The 17,539-nt window shown below is 41.2% G+C and overlaps 1 pseudogene across 1 annotated transcript in view; it reads right to left on the bottom strand.

The window, feature by feature from the left end:
* Positions 1-17,539, bottom strand: part of LOC311115915 — a 58,320-nt pseudogene that overhangs the window by 20,308 nt on the left and 20,473 nt on the right. Inside the window, exon 2 of the transcript in view lies at positions 17,078-17,271. The product of the transcript in view is annotated as an uncharacterized misc_RNA (transcript). The remainder of the gene's footprint in view (positions 1-17,077; positions 17,272-17,539) is intronic.

Below are 17,539 nucleotides of genomic sequence, written 5' to 3' on the forward strand. Positions count from 1 at the left end.
AAGTGTAAATAGGACAATTTTGGTCATAAAGTCAGTCTCATCTAAAACGGAGTTTGGAACCTGAGTGCGTCACAACATGTAAATGGAGGTTGGGTTTGGATTACAATCATGTCAACAATACATGCCCCCTTTTGCCAAACTCCAAGTGAAAATCGCCCCTCCGCCCACTTCCCTTCTCTTCATTGAATGGGGCTCCGTTGTTTCATGGCCCCCAACACGTTCAAAGGATCACATCCGTTTGAGACTGAAAAGCCCTATATGGATTGACCAAGCCGGCTCCAGTTCGACAACGCATCCTTCCAGCAGGATGCACAGCCAAGTACGGTTTGCATGCCCTGCTGAAGGACCCTACCGTGCGGAATAGGTGGTTGGAGATCGTTGGTCCCCAAGTCTGTACCAGTAATGCTAGCTTGGTGTGCAACGACCAGTGGTGGTGAGTATAAGCAGAGATACTTGAATAAAATGACATCTTGCTAACGACGTTAGATAACGTTATTGCTGGTTATATAATTAGCTTTCTTTGATAATGCGAGGCAGGCTATCTAACATTTTAGCTAATGTTAGCGTAGCTGGCTAGATAACTAGCTCGGTAACTACCTAGCTAACTACCTCATTACAACTTAGTTAGGTCATAGCTCATACAAGTTTATTGTGTATTGTCTAGATACTGCTGGTTATGTTACATTATCATTTGATAATGCTAGAGAGGCAGGCTAGCTAACTAGCTACAGGTTAGCTAACGTTAGTTAGCCTACAAGTCGGATTTGCAAGTTAGTTCATCGCTCATACAAGTGTATTCTGTATTGCAAAACTAAATAATGGATGCAGCTGTGGTGGTAGCTAACTCATGTCTGCTTCTGACTAATACAGTGAACTAGGAGCAACAAACAGTAACAGCGTCACCAGCCTGAATCTAATCCATTCTGGAGTTACAGTCAGTCTACATCTGTAAAGCATCAAATTAGCTTGATCAACAACAGTAGTGTGTGTTATGTGAAAAGTTGTATTAAAAAATACCCGGTTTGATAAACTAGTAGGTTAATTACCCAGCCAAGCAGATACACGTAGTAGAGTAATTTTATTTGTGAAGTGCATTATCAAAAAGCTTTGTCCTTTCTTTACAACAAAATGCAATTTACCACTTGGCTGTCTATTGTATCACCCTGTCACAGGCCCTTCCAGTCAACACAACCTCATAAGATGAGGAAGTACATTGTTTATGAGGATTTCCTGCTGAAGTTGTTCAAGAGATGTCCAGTTTGCAGCCGCACATGCAACATAGAGGAGACCAGCAAGGGGACCCTCACCATCACACAGGCATGCCCTCACTGTGAGCTATAAATGGAGCAGGGAGGACACTTGAATCAGGTTGGTGACATTTGACCTGGTCAAAGATCAAAACAGTTTCTAGTTCTGTCCCAATTCACCTTTATAACCTAGCCTAGTAGAACCAGCTTGATTGCTGTGTTTTCCATTCTATTTCACTTGATATCTGAAGTGAAATAGAAAGGTGAATGCAGCAATCAGGTTGGTTCCACCAGGCTAATCATAACCACCATTGATAATGTAATCAGTGCTCTGTGTGTGTGTGTTTGTGTGTGACCGACCAGTATGTTTGATGAGGGGCCAGGAGCTGATCTACGCTGCCATGCCCATCAATGTTGCGCTGGCAAAGACCTCACCTCCAGCCTCACCTCTTGCCTGCTCACCAACGGTCGTCAATGGGGAGACCAGGATTAGGTAGGTTTAGTTTGACCTGTTCAAACTTCAACATAATACACGTTTGTCAAATATCACCTATCTTGGTAATAGAACAGTGACTGTGTGTATGTGTTCACAGATATATCTATGGAGCCAGCACTTGGAGACTTGCAAGATGATGTGATGTAGTTCTGACTGACAGAGAGGCTTGATACTGACGTCTCTAAATGGAGAGAGACCTCGCACTCAACACATCCACAATGTGGGACTGAAGGGGATTAGTAATAATACAGTACAGCAGAAATGTCCAGTATTTGCAACACCCTTTTCATTCCATGTGGAAATGATGTACTCTGCCTCAACTCTGCCTATTTCTACAGATGGAGAGGACTGTAGATGCTTTTGCCAGACGCCAGCCTCGGTCGTTTGAATGGGAGACCTTAATTGAGTAGTTTTTATCTGACTTGTTCAAACTTTAACATATCACCTGTTTGTGTGTCAGATATTACATATCCTAACTGCCATTGGTAACAGAACAGTGACTATGTGTGTATGTGTTCACAGAAACATGTATGGAGCCAGCACATGGAGACTTGCCAAATGATGTGATGAAGTCCAGACTGACAGACGGGCTTGATACTGATGTCTCTGAATGGAGAGAGACCTGGCACTCTGCATTACAATTTTACTAGACATAACATTGACTTGTATTGTCTTTTTTTATTATTGAATTGAATGGTATCAGTCAATATGGGGAGGGAGAAACCCTGTGTATTCTGCACCAGGATCAGGGAACTCCTGTTGTATACAGGACACCACACAGGAAGGTATGACCACTCTGACATTGTTGCCAAGGTAGCCCCATTACCACCAGACAAAATGCCGATAGGCACAGTATCTGTATCGGCTGGGAATGACAATGAAAGTTGAAATGTGCACATTGTTATATTAGCAGAACACTGCTTCTATGGACATTATGTAAATAGTAGTTTATTCTACATGGACCTGTTACTACATTTGAAAGTTATCTAAACACTTAGTTTAGAATATCTACATTAATTCACCAATTGCATTATCATATTACTCTGTAGGCTACTGACCTATTCAAAGCTTCCTCCAGTATCTCACAATACATCTGCCTGTAGTTATTGAACTCAACCTGCAGGAGGTTTGTTTGTTGTGATTGAGTCAGGGGAAACAGCTGCGGGCAAGGTTCTGACAGATGGGTGTGTCTTGGTGGTGGCAATGACACACCCAAGAAACACCCACATCAAACCACACCCCCAAGACAACTCACATTTGGCTTATGTTATGGCCGGCAGCATTTCTTGAGGAGCAAGCCAAAAAACAAGGCTAAATCAGTGGCTGCAGTTCCCGTTTAACCCTAACCAATCAGAATTATTGCATAAATGTAACCCTAACGCCTAAACTTAACAAAGAGCTCGGAATGAATGCCTAAACATAACATCAAGGTTAGTTTCCATTTCACTTTTGCGCAGTTTGGCTTACAGCTAACAGACGGTAAAACACTCCGTAATTAAAAGGCCAACACATTCTGTAATCTCTGTTGCCTACAGTTACGACAAATGTCTCCATTTGTCTTAGAGGTTACATTGCAAATGTTCCTTTGTCAGTATCTTCCTGGCTTCCTCTTAGGTGGTGTAGCTATGTCTCTACCGCTCCACTCTGTTCTTTTGGGCTATCAGAAGTAGAAGGTCTCACAGCATGTGTCCTTGTCTACCACCCTCCATCCCTTCGTCCCCCTTCCTACCTCCCCCCCCCCCCCCCCTTTCCCTCCCTCCTCCCTTACGAGATATGTGGGAAATATCACCTTCATCCATCATCGACACACACACTTCTCACACACCCACCGAAAATACGCACTCTCACACACACCTCACCTCACACTAAAAATGAATTCCTATTAACAGCAGTCTGACTGGGAGGAGGGGAGAGGGGGAAGAGAGAAAAGAGACATTGTCTGTAAGAAGAGGAGAAAGGTTAGGGAAGGAGAAAGGGAGGAGTGAGCGGAGAAGGGAGGATAGGATAAGAGAGAGAGAGATGACATGATGAAAAGTACAGAAAAAGAGGAGAGGAGAAAGAAGAGAGAGTTGAGATGAAGCATGCGCAGACAACAATATATCACAGTCTCACGTCATTTATTGATGTCCTTGATTAAACCTCTATTTTTGACTAGTAAACTGACTTCATGTCCCATGGTCCTGTATTTGGGTATTTTTATAAATTAGGTACCAGTGAGGATTTCCTACACTGGACAACTTGTTACAGCTGTTGATAAATCATTGATAATAATATGGATTTTTTTTTTCATGTTATTACATTAAGATATGTGACCGACTGCCTCGATTCGGTCTTATGAAGGAAAACATTTGAAATGGTGTTTTTACATTGGATAAAAGTAGAGACCCAGAGCTAGAAAATTGTATATCATACACTGTAGTTGAGGAACAATGGGAAAATAATTTTGCTTTGAAAATGGATAAACTTCTAACCCCACTTTTGAGAAAATGGCCCTTGAACGTTTTGGTACACCTACTGGAGAGCTCTTCTTTGTCTACCCATTCAGCATTATTCACACCCTCTTAAGCCTTAGCCCCACCCACTTCTTTAAGGATTCACATCTGAGGCCATGTGGTAAACACGCACTATATAAAATAAAATCTATGTTTATTTGTCACATGCACAGGATACAGAAGGTGTAAATGGTACAGTGAAGTGGTTACTTGCATAGTAGCAACATCAAAAACAGAAAGTGTCCAGATAAAATATTGTATCAGTATTAGATGACGCTTACCCGACACACTTGTCTAAATTGATGGGTCATGTGAAGGAAATGCTATAACCACCCTCAAGTCACATCTAGCTAAGTGGATGGGTCACTATTATCTAGACATTCCCACATGTTAATGAAATGAAATAGATGGTCGTAATCACCCCCAGACACACCTGGCTAATTTGATGGGTCTTTTGTTTATACATGTAGCTAGCTAGCTAAACAATGAACCGGCATAATCCCAACTCATTCTACTACCAATACAAACATTGTCATAGCTGTAGTATGAATCTGCAGGTAGCTAAAGCTAACAAACTAGGTTCGATGTTAGCTAGCTAACATTAGGCTATAACTAGCAATGCAAATGGATTTCTGATTTCAATAATATTACTACACAGATCATACACGTAACTTTAGCTAGCGAGCCAGCAAGCTAATGTTTGCTATCTAACTAACAGTACGCTATATCTTGCAATAAAAACAACTTTCTGGGCCTCCCGAGTGGCGCAGCGGTCTAGGGGTGTCACTACAGACCTGGGTTCATTCCCGGGCTGTGTCACAGCCGGCCGTGATTGGGAGTCCCATAGGGCGGCGCACAATTGGCCCAGCGTCGTCCTGGTTAGGGGAGGGTTTGGCCGGGGGGCTTTAATTGGCTCATCGCGCTCTAGCGACTCCTTGTGGAGAGCCGGGCGCCTTCAGGCTGATCTCGGTCATCAGTTGAACGGTGTTTCCTCCGACACATTGGTGCGTTTGGCTTCCGGGTTAAGCGGGCGGGTGTTTAGAAGCGTTGTTTGGCCGGTCATGTTTCAGAGGATGCATGACTCGACCTTCGCCTCCTGAGCCTGTTGGGGAGTTGCAGCGATGAAACAAGATCAAAATTGGGGAGAAACATTTTTGTAAAATACAAAAAATAAAATAATAAACATCTCGTTTTGTCAAGTCACTCCGGTTCACACTGACCGTGGTGTGTACAGAAAGTAGCCCATCACTTTTTCCAACTGATCTGTCGATAGTGCCTGCTAAATTCAGGGCATCAATGTTGTTGATAAAAGTAGCAAAACGTTTGTAGTTCTCGATGGCTAACGTTATATTTTTCAAAAACGGCGTGGTAGAAAGGACTGTCAACACATACTGAACAACTCACGTTATAGACAGAAGCATGCTACATGGCAGACCAATCCAAACTATTATGTCAGCCAATCATGACTAGCGGGAAGGTTCCTGTCTTTTCCGTGGCTAAATTTAACAATTGTATTCATATTTATGGATGGAATACAAGTTTGTTATTAAGGAACGTTCACATGATTCAGAAGGCATTTCTGCCAAAAACGCATTTTGATAAAAAATACATGTTTAAGTTCAAATGGCTCTCCTGTGAAGTAGTGATGTGCGACATATGCCTAGTTTCCTGAAATTAGTCACATATAAGGGGGATCATAGCTATATTCAATAAAATTCATGAGTTGATTTAAAACCCTTTATCATGACATAAAACATTACTTTTCTGTCCTTGCATTTATGGCAGTGTAAGTTGTCATTATATTATATATTAAGCATTAATCAATTTAATTAGACATTGAACTTGAACCCTGTAAGAATCCTGGATCTTGCTGTCGGACAGTTTTTTGTATAGATATCTCAGAAATGCAGTGTAACTACGTAACGTTTCGTGTCTCCTTATATTACGGGGTGAAAACAGTTTTCATGGGCACACAAATCCAAAATAATGTATGCATTGCAAAATCGAATGCTTCTAACCGAAAGAGTAACCTTACTTTCATAATTAAAACCTAAATCAATACTGTCATTAATGTGGTTCTTCAATAATTATGCATCATACTTGTTGGATGCGCACTTGGTGTCCAGATGATTAGTTATGCCGTGATATTTTCGCACATCATCATCTGATCCAAGAAGGAATTTTCTGAGTGACAGTCAAGTGGCAAACAGCTGTTGTGATAGCGCATGCGATGCAACAACAGCCCAAATGCTGGAAAAAAGGTGTTCGCGAGGAATGTCCAGAATATTTTGCTGTCTCATTCGTTACGCTGGTGAAGACAGTTGTGCCTGGATCCATGTTGGATCTAATATCCCTAGCGAATTGATATTGATCATCTGTTGTCTGCTTGATTTACAGCAGGGTCTTGTTAGATTTAACAGAGAAAGCATTAAGGTAATGAGTTCATGTTTTTGTAGTGGGGCAGTAGTATTTGACATGTGTATATACAGTATATATGATATTATAAAAACCTCACATGTGACTCGTAATAAGACTAAGCAATTAGCCTATTAAAATCTTTATCTGACTTCATAAAGATAATTAGAATATACACGCAAGCATTAGGCAATAACTTGACGTAGACCAGCAGGAATTGGTCTGAGAATGGTCTATATCAAAGGCAGATATTTAATTAACATTGTACAATGAATGGAATCACATACAAGGTACTGTATAAAGCTTAAGTTACAAGGCATTAACAAGCATTACAAGGCATTATTCCAAGCATATAGGTCCTAACATTAACTTACAGGACAAAGCATGAACAAAGAGATGTATACTAGGCCAGAGGCCTAGAAGCCTAGGAAATGAGAACTGATCATGCAACCTTCCTCCATGGACTGGATACAGGATAAGAGAGAGAACAAAGGCATTTAAGTAACCTTTCAACCCAAGACCAACCACCATTAACCAATCAAACGATACCAAGTTTACAGTGTAACCTGACCACCAAGGCCCAATCTCCACAGGGTGTCACAGCATTTAAATAACATATGTGGGGGATGAGACCAATGTAAATGGGAGGACCATAAAATATTTTTGAGAGTAATTTAGTGTTCACCCTGTACAGATACTAGTTACCACAGCGATAATACATCCATATACTGTAGATAGCGTCAGGGTTATCCTCAGTGAACACGTTTCAGATACATACCAAACATGGATACTATAGTATTATTCTATCACATTCAATACTCAGTCCTCTGAATACTGTAGAAACATTTTCGCCCCTCAGAAGGGGGAAAGGCTGACTAGTCCTTTAGCATTGTCTTCAGTCTTCCAACTCTAGGTGTCAGAGAGCACATAAATTAGGGCCAAGCCTACATTTTCATATGTTTTTGTGCCTCGGATTGGACACTGAGTCTACTGTGCGCAATTGTGTAGGATAGACTAGCCTGTTTAGAAGTGTTTGTCCTATATCCGAGAGATATAAGAAAGATCAGGAAACGTTCTATAATAAATGTTGACACATATTGAACCCCTTTTTTTAGGCACTAAACTACTTCCATTCATTTTTTAAACTGGTACCGGCTACCTTCAGGCGAGTCTTGTGAGGCTTGTGGGCGTCCTAGAGCAAATTATATTAGTGTGTAGCCCAAACTGACACTACAGACAGAAGTTGGCAGATCAGCGCTACCGACTTCAGACGGTCTAGCACCCCTTTTGGGGGTCACAGAGCAAAACTGAGAACACCATCATGTTCGCGAGAGTCTCATATTTCCATTGAGTTGTCATATTAGTTTGTAGGCCGCTACAGATGTTTTTGTGACAAGACCTCATGTCTCATGGTCTGACAAACAGCTGTAGCTCGGCCACCTTCCACCGCAAATGCGGTAGGCCGCCAACTGATATCTGTAGTTAAAGAAACAGATTTTGATTAGGATTTTTTTATTATTAGGCTTGAAGTAGCCTACTTGAACATGAATTTGGAGCTCAAAAATTCAAGTACTGGAAAATCTGACATTTCCTCAATTTGGTGCTTGAAAGGTTATCCTGCTCCCTTACAATTATCTATGATTTCATTTTTTTCTCATTTTCTGTGAGAGATGTGGCCACTTCAGTTTGTTTCCCGCCACTTCAATTGAAGGATGTTGTGCTACTCTGTTGCGGTAAAACCACATGCGGTTATTTGAGGATGACAAACATCTAATGTTGGCTTCAACTTGGCTTTCCATACAAATCCTTCCATTAAAAAAGGAACCTGGTTTTTGGTCACTTTCTCATAATAAGAACAGCGATGGTGAGATTCAAATTCTGAGATTAATGCTATCCATGGCTTTATTATGTGTGCCTGCGTATGCATGCATCCAATCTATTTAGTCAGGCAATGTCCACACTATTCTCACATATTTTAGAATGTAATAATAATTTGAATATCAATGCATTGACAAGGCCTAAAAAAATGATTATTTTTAAAGTGGTAATGGCCTACTTAAAAAAAAAAAAAAAAAACATTTTTCATGGTTTCTGGGGGGAGGGGTGGTTCTATATTTGCCATTTTATGTACAATTATATAAATTATACAGTTGTATAACATTGATGTCCTTGAAAATTACAATGAAGTGCTTGAAAAAGTCCCTGAAAGTCCTTGAATTTGACTTGCCAATATCTGTATGAACCCTGCTTAAAGGATGTATAGTCCTAGGCCTATGTTGTTGTATAGGTGGAGTTATGGGCCAATTTGCATATATTCAGTTGTATTCCTCTGAGTACACATGTGGAAATGCATAAACATCCTTTTTATTTTAGTTTCAAACCATTTAGAAATGTTTATCCCAATGTCACACATTGGCCGCATTATTTATAGAAAGACCCATTAAGGCACACAGATCCCACATGAGCTCTAGACGATTTAGGCTCATAGAAACAACTCTACAGTTAAGTTAATGGATTCATTCTGACTGGATTAAGGGTTAAAGTTTGGAATAGGGTTCAAACAGAAACAACTCTAGAGTTAAGTTCAAACATTAATTGGTTAACAGTTCAGGGTTTAATTTTGATTGGTTAAGTTAAGGATTAAGGTTTGGGATATGGTTAATTAAGTTCAGGCATTAATTCCGATTGGTTAAGTTAAGGAGTAAGGTTTGGGATAGGATAAAACAGAAAAACAACTCCACGGTTAAGTTTAGCCATGAATTAAGACTGGCCTTGCTAACACATTTTGGATGGATGGCGCAGTGGTCTAAGCAGTGAGCTCCTGCTCCATAGACGGTGAGTTCAATCCCAGCTCTAGGCATTTGTTTGGAGTTTTTTATTGTATTCTTTGGGATGGTTTGACTGCATCTCTCAATGTCCTGTGGACCTGCAAAACATCACATTCCATCTTGAATATGAAGTCATCTCTCTGGCACAGAAGGAGATGAGTGGATAAGGGAGGACAGGGTGAGGAGGAGAGGAAAGGACAAAAGAGAAAGATGAGGAGAGAAGGGAATGGAAGAGTGTATTATTTCATTCCTGGTACTGGTGAGCTATACGGAGTTCAGGCTTTAGTGCCAGCCCTTCACTAACTACCATATTATACTAATCATGGTCTTTATGATTATAGTGGTGAATAAGGTGTTGTTGTAGAACCAAGGCTGTACCTAAAGTCTGCACACACTGTAGATCTATCTCTATCCCTCCCTCTCTCTAAATGACAAGTTTCCAAAATTCAGATGTTGATATACTAATGGTTTCCAGGGGGAATACGGGGATTACAACTCTCAAATTGAGTGTAAATGGTCTGTTTTTTGAGTGAGAGAACCCTTACCTCATTGATCATTGTTTGTGTGTGTGTGTGTGTGTGTGTGTGTGTGTGTGTGTGTGCATGCATGCGTGCATGAGAGAAAGAAATAGAAAGAGAGAGAGTGATAATTTCAAGATGCTTAATGATCTGTCCCTGCCTTTTTCTGTCTCCCATGGCCTACGCAGCCTTAGATCTGTCATAGACATCTCTTTCCTTCTCCCTCCTTCCCCCCCACACTTCCCCCTTGAGAATGTATGAGCTTGGAAACACACACACACACACACAAGTGTGGTTGTGTGACTGCACTCTAGAGGCATTTAGGAGAGAGAGTTGACGCAAGCCTCCTCAAGTACCACCAGCTGTTGGCCCTCTGTGACTGGGATGTGCTTCACAGTGTGTGTCTGTGTGTGTGTGTGTGTGTGTGTGTGTGTGTGTGTGTGTGTGTGCTTTTAGTTTGTATGTTTCAATTACACAAAGGTTCTGTCCCTCTCTCTATCCCTGTCTGTGGTGCTGAAACAAGGAGAGCTCTATCCTTAAACAGTTCTAGCCCTGTCTGTGGTGCTGAAACAAGGAGAGCTCTATCCATAAACAGCTTTAGCCCTGTCTGTGGTGCTGAAATAAGAGGCTTTACTCCTAAACAGTGCGATCCCTGTCCCTGGTGCTGAAACAAGGAGCGCTCTATCCCTAAAGATCTCTATCCAGGTCTGTGGTGCTAAAATATGCAGAGCTCTCCATTTCTATCTCTCTTTCACACATTTGTCCTGGCATCAATCAGTATGTGTGAAGTAGCTGTCCTCTCTCCTGACCTTTCTGCTCAACCTCACATTGGTCGTGTGTATAAAAATATATATCTTGCTCTCACCTCTTTCCCTCTCTGTCCCCAGTCTTGTTCTGGGTGTTGAAACACAACCCTATATCTCTTACCGAGACCGATTACCGCTATATCATTACAGGCATATATCACCAAGCTTTTCTGGGAGCTATTATTATTATTGTATTTTTTATTTAGCAGACGCTCTTATCCAGAGCGACTTACAGGAGCAATTAGGGTTAAGTGCCTTGCTCAAGGGCACATCGACAGATTTTTCACCTAGTCGGCTCGGGGATTAGAACCAGCAACCTTTGCGGTTACTGGCACAACGCTCTTAACCACTAAACTACCTGCCGCCCCTATTAGGCTGTGTCTCTACTGTATATACAGTGTACTACACCTAGAGACTGACAGAGGCTGTACGTAACATTGACTCTCTCATTCTGTTCATTGCCCTTCACCTCTGTATTCTGCTTCGCCATGATCCTCCTCTTCTTCTCTTCCTCTCCTCCTTATCATGTCCTCTTCCCCTCCTCTCGATCTTCAATCTCTTTCTCATTCTATGAAACGCCTCTCACTTCTACATTCTCTCCTCTTTTCCTTCTGTCCAAATTATGCAAACACACAAGTACACATGTACGCACACACACCAATGCGAACGCAAACACACACACCTGCACATCATCTGTAATCCACAGTCAGAAAATTCACTTTTCAACATAATGACTAGTTCATGATGTCATGGTAGAATTTTGATAAATAATTAATTTTCTAATCAGCGTCTTTTCACACGGATCTTTAGTCATTAGAAGCTTCGAAAGCTTAAAGTAACAGCTAAACCTTTGACATGTTCTTCAGTGTGTGTATGTGTGTGTGTGTGTGCAGTGGTGTAAAGTACTTAAGTAAAAATACTTTAAAGTACTACTTAAGTAGTTTTGTACTTGACTTTACTAGTATCTGTACTTGACTTTACTATTTATAGTTTTGGAACTTTTACTTTTACTTCACTACATTCCTAAAGAAAATGATGTACGTTTTACTCCATACATTTTCCCTGACACCCAAAAGTACTCGTTACATTTTGACAGGAAAATGGTCCAATTCACACACTTATCAAGAGAACATCCCTGGTCATCCCTACTGCCTCTGATCTGGCGGACTCACTAAACACAAATGCTTAGTTTGGACATTATGTCTGAGTGTTGGAGTGTGTCCCTGTCTATCAGTCAATAAAAATAAAAAATAAAATTGTGCCGTCTGGTTTGCTTAATATAAGGAATTTGAAATGATTTATACTTTTACTTTTACTTTTGATACTTAAGTACATTTGAGCAATTCCATTTACTTTTGATACTTAAGTGTATTTAAAACCAAATACTTGTATACTTTTACTCAAGTAGTATTTTACTGCGTGAGTTTCACTTTTACTTGAGTCATTTTCTATTAAGGTATCTTTACTTTTACTCAAGTATGACAATTGAGTACTTTTTCCACCACTGTGTGTGTGTGTGTGTGTGTGTGTGTGTGTGTGTGTGTGTGTGTGTGTGTGTGTGTGTGTGTGTGTGTGTGTGTGTGTGTGTGTGTGTGTGTGTGGGTGGGTGTGTGTGTGTGTGTGTGTGTGTGTGTGTGGTGTGTGTGTGTGTGTGTGTGTGTGTGTGTGTGTGTGTGTGTGTGTGTGTGTGTGTGTGTGTGTGTGTGTGACGTCCTACTATGGCAGGTGGATAAATGTAATCTAACTATAGCTATCACAGCGGTGAATAAATCTAGTCTAACTATAGCTATTAAATGCCTGAGGGATCTCTCTATTCACACACACACACACACACACACACACACACACACACACACACACACACACACAGACTCACCTTGTTCCCTGTCTCTCTCTTCCAATAAATTTGGATTCACTTTGGGTTCGTAGCCAAGATTAACCTGTGTGTGTGTGTGTGTGTGTGTGTGTGTGTGTGTGTGTCCATGCGTGTGTGTGGCCCAAATTTGACCTCTAGAAGCAGAAGCTTCAGAACACAGACACATGAACACACACAAACACACAGACACACAGACATACTCAAACACACACACAGTCTTTGTGTGTGTGCCTGCCTGCATCCCTTTTTTGTGTGTGTGTGTGCATGTGTGCGCCTGTGTGTATGCACTTGTGTGTAGACCACTAAAAGTGTGTGTGACTAGCTTGTGGGAATTGCTTGTCTACTCCAGTCAGCTAGCGAGACGAGACCTTGCAGAGAGATGACCTTGAAACACTCTCACTATGACCCCTACTGAGTACTGCAGAGAGAAAGCGGGAGGGGGAGTTGAAGTTATATTAGGGAGACAGGTATTGGAGAGGGCAAGAGACAAGGGAAGAGAAGACAATGTAAAAGATGGGAATAGAGAAATGGAAAAAGATAGATGCAAACAAAGTGAGGTGAGACAGGGAGCTGGAGAGAGAGAGAGAGAGAGAGAGAGAGAGAGAGAGAGAGAGAGAGAGAGAGAGAGAGAGAGCTCCTTATCGTTTCTCTCCTTCTACATCAAGTCAAACCTTGTTCATTTCACTCTCATCCATCCATCGGAATACTCAATAGATTTGTAATCTCTCTGAACACGTTCACCTTGTTTGAATGCCAGTTAGCACTGAGACCAGGGTTGCATTCAGAGGTTGGGTTGTCAGTGGCATACTAACACAGCTCAACTTGACTTATTGTTTGTAAAGAGGTTTTCACTTAGTCTCAAAGCTCATATGACACTGATTGGCTTTAAAATGAACAGGGCTGTGTTCATTAGGCACCAAACCGTTGAAAAAATACTGAAACCGGGAAGGACAACCTGACCTTGTCCAATTAGAAATCCTAATATTGGTTAAAAGTTCTGTTGCATGTACTAATGAACATGATGAGTTCTGCCCCTCTCTTCAGACTCTGGTTCTATCACTTGTTTCTCAGGAGTCATGTCTCTCTCACAGGCAGCACATCCCTCTCTTTCTCTCTCTCCCCCCTCTTTCTCTCGCTCTCTCTCTCAGAGTGGTATGCTCATGAAGAAGTGCTTTGGAGTGCTGTCTGTTCGTCCATCAGTCTTCCTGTCCATTTGTCTGGGTTCATGTAAACACTGTGTTGCTCTCAAGATGACGTGTCTTTCAAAGACAGTATTATTATCAGATATGGAGCGTGAGAGTTATGTCTCCTGTTGTCTAGTCTCTCTCGCTCTCTCTAGGGACGGATGACAGTGTGTTAAAACTCCATTGATCTAAGGTACTGTATTTGTACCCACGGTAGATAGATGTATTTGACCATTTCAAACACAATACAACCACACACGAGGATAATGCATTTAAAATCATAGAGGGAGACACAAAAAAGTTTGAAAAAGTATTTCCATTCTGTCCTCTTAAATAAATGGTAGAACAAGTACAAACATAAACATAGCAGGCCTAGCCTACACAGTAGACCTAGCCTACTATGCATAGCTGGCCTACACATATAACACAGAACAAAACAAAGGATAGGATGACATTGTCATAGGCTAGTGCAGGACTCCCTCAGTAGATCAGCAATCTCAGGCTCCTAAACTGAGTTAGTTGATGGTTGATGATGGTGATGCCAGGTTTTGCCAGATGATGAGGCAGTTGATGCCAGATGATGGTGATGCAGTTGTCTTGCCGGCTCTGATGTTATCCTTGGGCTCTCTGTAGCCTGTGATGATGGGTGATGGGTGAAGTAGTTGGCATGCTGGCCCTAATGTCGTCCTCAGCTCAGCCTCTCTGTAGCCTGGACTTCGTACTCCTCCACAAGTAACATGTAGCGCTCACTTGGGTGATGCCTATCAAAAAACACTAAAATATGTACAGAGCTCTCTGTTTAGGCAGCTTTATGGCACCATGAATCTACAGTAGGCCTACCTCCCGACCCAGCTCTCTCTCTCTCTCTCTCTCTCTCTGTCTCTCTTTCTCTCTCTCTCTCTCTCTCTCTCTCTCTCTCTCTCTCTCTCTCTCTCTCTCTCTCTCTCTCTCTCTCTCTCTCTCTCTCTCTCTATGTCAAGGTGAAACACAGACGTGTCAGAAAGTAGACTGCCAATGTTTTGCTGTTGGGTAGGTGTGTAGGAGAGTCAAAATACTAAAAAGACCTAGGACATTCTACTGTATGTGGACAAGTTGCCTGACCATCTGTATTGACATGCAATACATCGTTTTTATTTGTGTTAAACACAAGACATAAGAACAATACAGATAAAACAATGACACTCACAAGAGGAAAATGACAGAGGTTAAAATGTTTAGATTCTAAATCTACAACAATGTTATGCCATTTTCTGTCCTACTTTATGAAGCCACATGCTTATACATATTTAAAAGTACAGTTTAAAGCATATTTGTACGATACATATTTAAAGTGCACATCAGGATAACATATACAGAACATGTTCACTCCTACACATAGATGATTCCATAAGCTTTAGAGTTCATTAGGTATTTATGTATGGTGTCCTTGACTCACTGTGTGGGTTCTGTTGGGTTGGAACATACAGTTGAAGTCGGAAGTTTACATACACTTAGGTTGGAGTCATTAAACCTTGTTTTTCAACCACTCCACACATTTCTTGTTAACAAACTATAGTTTTGGCAAGTCGGTTAGGACATTTACTTTGTGCAAGTAATTTTCCAACAAATGTTTACAGACAGATTATTTCACTTATAATTCACTGTGTCACAATTCCAGTGGGTCAAAAGTTTACATACACTAAGTTGACTGTGCCTTTAAACAACTTGGAAAATTCCAGAAAATGATGTCATGGCTTTAGCAGCTTCTGATAGGCTAATTGACATTATTTGAGTCAATTGGATGTGTACCTGTGGATGTATATCAATGCCTACCTTCAAACTCAGTGCCTCTTTGCTTGACATCATCTGAGTTTAATTCAATAAGAGAAAAGCTGGGAAATGGAGAATTGAAAAGAAATAGGACCAGAACAGTAGTCTACTGTTTGGGAAAGATTTGGTGAAGTGGTAAAAGAGGATGATGGCTATGTTATGTGTGCTGATTGTGAGGCGCTATACAAATTTGACAGTCACCAGACGGGGACTTCAAATATGGCACGTCAAGGGAACTGTACTGTTCAGATGGGTTAAATAGAATAGTAACTGAAATCTGGACACTGACTATAGGTCTATAACCTCTCACATTGCCTAATATAATAGGCTATTAATTCCTGTAGAATTAAGCATTTGTTGCAGTAAAATGATATACTGAACTTACATTTTGACTCAGGGACAGGAGTGGAGAAATAGGATTTCTTTCTTTCAGCATCTTGAGACAATGTGAATGCGCGATAGGGACAGTCTGTGCAGGGACCGTCTTTATTAGCATCATATAAGCTGATAGTATTTCAACCACTTAGCTAAAATATGCATCCAAGCTGAACTGAAATCTTATCAGAAACATGTTGCGTCATTTTCACAGCTTTTATTTTCCATTAAACCGGTCAAACAGAAAATCTTTCCTGTTTTTTTTTGCTATTGCATTTTCTACCCGGTCCCTAAATGTCCTTGCTCCGCAAGAGAAGCAGATATGAAAGAGAAAAGATTGAAGCATTCATTCTATAATGTATTATTATTATTCTGGTGAGCAAGGGTGTCTTTAGTCTTCTAGGGCAACAAGTAATGACAGTAGAGATGCTGCATGTATTTAATTATTGATAAGTTGACTAAAAGATAGCCTACCAAAATGTCGGAATTTATAAGCAGAAACGTCAAAAGATCTCCCACCCCCTGTCAAAACATTATTCCGGCGTCTCTGTACAGTGCATTGTCTATATTTGCGGGTTAGGGTCGGGTGCAGGCCTACAATTTTTACTTCATCACATATAGTCGGGCGGTTGCCGATGGGTTATTAGGGCGGGCAGGTCTTGTCACTTCCTGACCACTCTGAAGATGTAAAGACTGGTATCTGTGCTCACTCAAAACAAGCTTTCTGACGTGACTCTGCCAGAATGGAAACAGAAAGTGTGAAAACCACTCAATGGGCACTATAGAGCCTGAGTACTTCTGTGTCCTGTCTGAGAAGTGCTGACACTAAAGACAGTGATAGGGGTTGGTTGTACTCTTGACACTCACACCTCACCAGTGTTATAGCCATCAGTCTTGTGTGCTTTCAAGGTCATCACTCACTCACTGTAAAGTTTGTCAAGGTCCCGAATTCAGTTCTACCTGCAACCAAAAAGGGTTCTTCAAAGGGTTCCCTTTAAGGTTCAAATGGCACTTTTTTTCTAAGAGTGTACCCTCGCTTGGCCCTTCTCTGGTCTACTGATGCGATTAAGTCCTCGAACTCAGGTGGGCGCCAGGATGGGGATGTCACAATAAACACGTTGGGGTCTTCTGGGTCTGTCTCCACATCAGACTTCATGTCTTCAGTAGCCCCCTCAAAGCGCTGCCTTTCTTCAGCAGAGAGTTCATTCATCCGACTAGCTAAGGCCTGTGAAATACAAAAGACAATAAGTTATCCTAATAAACTGGTCATGATGCGCGAAGAAATGCTAATAACGGTCCCATGCTAAACCATTAGCATTTGGAAACAGTGTCAGGAAAACTAAACCAAAGCTTGAATTGTCATACCACGTCTACAGACTGCTTACAGGGTAAGGAAACCAATGTGTCATTGTGTAATTTGGGTGAACTATCCCTTTAAAATATATAGATTGGTTCACATTTATAAACTAACCCATCTCTGGCGACTCAGCATT

This window comes from Coregonus lavaretus, assembly GCF_964263955.1.
Source record: "Coregonus lavaretus genome assembly, contig: HAP1_SCAFFOLD_516, whole genome shotgun sequence".
Lineage (NCBI taxonomy): Eukaryota > Metazoa > Chordata > Actinopteri > Salmoniformes > Salmonidae > Coregonus > Coregonus lavaretus.